Source organism: Salvelinus sp. IW2-2015, linkage group LG20, assembly GCF_002910315.2.
Source record: "Salvelinus sp. IW2-2015 linkage group LG20, ASM291031v2, whole genome shotgun sequence".
In the NCBI taxonomy this organism is placed as follows: Eukaryota; Metazoa; Chordata; class Actinopteri; order Salmoniformes; family Salmonidae; genus Salvelinus; species Salvelinus sp. IW2-2015.
Window position 1 is genome coordinate 68,017,137 of NC_036860.1, and position 3,356 is coordinate 68,020,492.

The 3,356-nt window shown below is 40.1% G+C and overlaps 1 long non-coding RNA gene and 1 pseudogene across 1 annotated transcript; one reads left to right on the forward strand and one right to left on the reverse strand.

The window, feature by feature from the left end:
• The first annotated feature begins 729 nt into the window (after nt 1-729).
• Nucleotides 730-1,584, forward strand: LOC139029500 (uncharacterized). Its single transcript, XR_011481826.1, has 5 exons — nt 730-753; nt 940-996; nt 1,216-1,273; nt 1,349-1,427; nt 1,541-1,584. It is a non-coding gene; the product is annotated as an uncharacterized lncRNA (long non-coding RNA).
• Nucleotides 1,585-2,802: 1,218 nt separating this feature from the next.
• The window catches only part of LOC111980069 (lysosome membrane protein 2-like), a 44,073-nt pseudogene continuing 43,519 nt past the window's right edge, over nt 2,803-3,356 (reverse strand).

Consider the following 3,356-nt stretch of genomic DNA (forward strand, 5'->3'; position numbering starts at 1 on the left):
TCTCTACTCACCTCTCTCTTGCTACCTCTTCTCTTTTCTTCACTCTATTCCTCCACCTCCCTCTTTCCTCTTCATCATTCATCTCCTTTCTCCTCCCTCCACTTTCTCTCTCTTTCTCCATTCTCTCTTCTCTTATCTCCTTCTCTCTCACTACTCTCTCACTCCACTCTTGCTCTTCTACTCATCTCCATTCTCTCATCGCTCCGCTATCTCATCTATAGAAGTCACAAAAGGACAGAACATCATTATATTCCCGTGAGCAACAGGAGGCTGATGAAAAAAATGGCAGCAGCTTACGTTGCCTTGACTCCCGTTATTGACAAGTCTTGAGGAGGGAATGGGAAGGTTTATGGAGAGACAGATGTAGGATCTAATATGAACAGTTTGCTAAGCAGCAAAATAATCTGCTGCAACAGGAAATGAATTATGTGGATTATAATTATGGACATTTTTGTAGGGTTTTTAAAAGTCAAAAAACACTGCAAGTTTGCAATTCTCAGACACACAAGCGTGGTAAATTACGATCCTACATCTGTATATCTATATATCAGTGTGAGTTGCTGTTCAGGGTTGGATGTTGTTAAATCATTGTGGCACTAGTTAGACTACTGTGATATGTCTCCGTTTTTTGTTTTTTACTTTTGTTTATTTGGATCTGGTTCAACCCACAAAAATGGGCTAACTTCCAATCCTGTTACCAAGGTGGGGTATCTTCCCAGTCCTGTACCAAAGGTGGGGCTAATCTTTCCCAAAGTGCCTGTTAACCACAAGGGGCTATTTCAAGTCCCTGTTACCCACAAGGTGGGGCTATCTTCCTAAAGTCCCTGTTACTCACAAAGGTGAGGCTAATCTTCCTAAAGTCCTGTTAACTCACAAGGTGAGGCTAATCTTCCCAAAGTCCTGTTTAACTTCACAAGGTGGGGCTATTCTTCCAAAAAGTCCCTGTTAACTCACAAGTTGGGGCTAATCTTCCCAAAGTCCCTGTTAACTCACAAGGTGAGGCTAATCTTCCAAAGTCCCTGTTACCCACAAGTTGGGCTAATCTTCCACAGTCCCTGTTAACCACAAGGTGGGGCTAATCTTCCAAAGTCCTGTTAACCACAAGGTGAGGCTAATCTTCCAAAGTCCTGTTCATCACAAGGTGAGGCTAATCTTCCCAATTCCTGTTAACTCACAAGGTGGGGTAATCTTCCCAAAGTCCCTGTTACCTCACAGGTGAGGCTAATCTTCCCAAAGTCCCTGTTAACTCACAAGGTGGGGCTAATCTTCCCAAGTCCTGTTACCTCACCAGGTGAGGCTAATCTTCCAAAGTCCCTGTTAACCCACAAGGTGGGCTAATCTTCCAAAGTCCCTGTATAACCCCACAAGGTGGGGCTAATCTTCCCAAAGTCCCTGTTAACTCACAAGGTGGGGCTAATCTTCCCAAAGTCCTGTTAACTCACAAGGTGGGCTAATCTTCCAACAGTCCCTGTTAACCCACACGGTGGGGGCTAATCTCCCAAAGTCTGTTAACCCACAAGGTGGGGCTAATCTTCCAAAGTCCTGTTAACTCACAAGGTGGGGCTAATCTTCCCAAAGTCCCTTTCCCAAAGGTGGGCTAATCTTCAAAGTGTTGACATACAGTACTGGCCATTTGACCAGCTGTTTCAAACATTCTATAAAATATAAACTGTTTGATACTGTTATTCAACATTTTGTAAAAAGGCTTTATATACATTTGATTGATTGACAGGTCTAATGCAGTTCCACCTCAAAACAACATTAGGATGTTGGCTAAAGTGGAGCTGATTGAATTGAACCCTTAGTCTGTATCTGGGAAACCAGCCCTAGGTGTGTGTCCTAAAGATGTGCTCTAAGATGTGCCCTAATATGTGTCCTAAAGATGTGTCTCAAGATATGTCCTAAAGATGTGTCCTAAGATGTGTCTTAGATGTGTCCTAGATGTGCTCTAAGATGTGTAATTGTGTCCTAAAGATATGTCCTAAGATGTGTCTAAAGATGTGTCTTAAGATGTGTCTAAAGATTGTGCTCTAAGATGTGCCATATGTGTCCTAAGATGTGTCCTAAGATAGTCTAAAGTATGTGTCCTAAGATGTCCTAAGTGTGTCCTAAAGATGTGTCCTTAAGATGTGTCTAAATGTGCCTAATATGTGCTAAGATGTGTCCTAAGATATGTCCTAAAGATGTGTCTTAGATGTGTCCTAAGATGTGTCTAAAGTGTCTAAAGATGTGCCTAATATGTGTCCTTAAGATGTGTCCTAAAGATATGTCCTAAAGATGTGTCCTAAGATGTGTCCTAAAGATGTGTCCTTAAGATGTGTCCTAAAGATGTGTCCTTAAGATGTGTCTAAAGTTGTGTCCTAAAGTTGTGTCCTAAAGATGTGTGTTAAAGTTTGTGCCTAAATATGTGTCTAAAGATGTGTCCAAGATGTGTTCTTAAGATGTGTGCCTAAGAAAGATGTTGTCCTAAATGATGTGCTTAAGTATGTGTCCTATAAGATGTGTCCTAAAAGGATATGTCCTAAAGATGTGTCCTAAAGATGTGTCCTTATCCTAAGAGTGTGTCCTAAAGATGTGTCCTAAGATGTGTCCTTTAAGGATGTGTCCTAAAGATGTGTCCTAAGATGTGTCCTAATGTTAAGTGCTCTAAAGATGTTGCCCTAATATGTGTCCTTAAGATGGTGTCTAAAGATATGTCTAAGATGTGTCCTAAAGATGTGTCCTAAAGATGTGTCCTAGGATGTGTCCTAAAGATTGTGTTCCTTAAGATGTGTCTAAGATGTGTCCTAAAGATGTGTCCTTATAAGATGTGTCCTAGATGCTGTTGTCCTAAAGATTGTGTCCTAAAGAGATGTGCCTTAATTGTGTCCTTAAGATGTTTGTCTAAAGATATGTCCTAAAGATGTGTTCTAAAGATGTGCCTTAAGATGTTGTCCTAAAGATGTGTCTAAAGATGTGTCCTTAAAGATGTGTCCTAAAGATGTGTCCTAAAGATGTGTCCTAAAGATGTGTCCTAAGATGTTGTCCTAAGATGTGTCTAAGATGTGTCTAAGATTTCCCAAAGATTGTGTACATTTTCAGGTATCATTCCATTCTCAGGGGCATATGCTAAGAACTATGCACCTTGTGCATCATGGATGGCTTTCAAAAGTGATTATTATTATAAAACCGTAAAGTGTCAAAGAAGGTCAAGGAAGTGGTGAGATGCTCTCTGAGCAACGAAGGCTAAATATTTAATGTAATGAGTGTGTCTTCTTAATGAATTTGAATTCATATTAAAACTAACAAAAAATATATATTTGTACGTTAGCTATAATTGTTAAATTTCTACGTATTTTATTTGTTCATTGCAATGT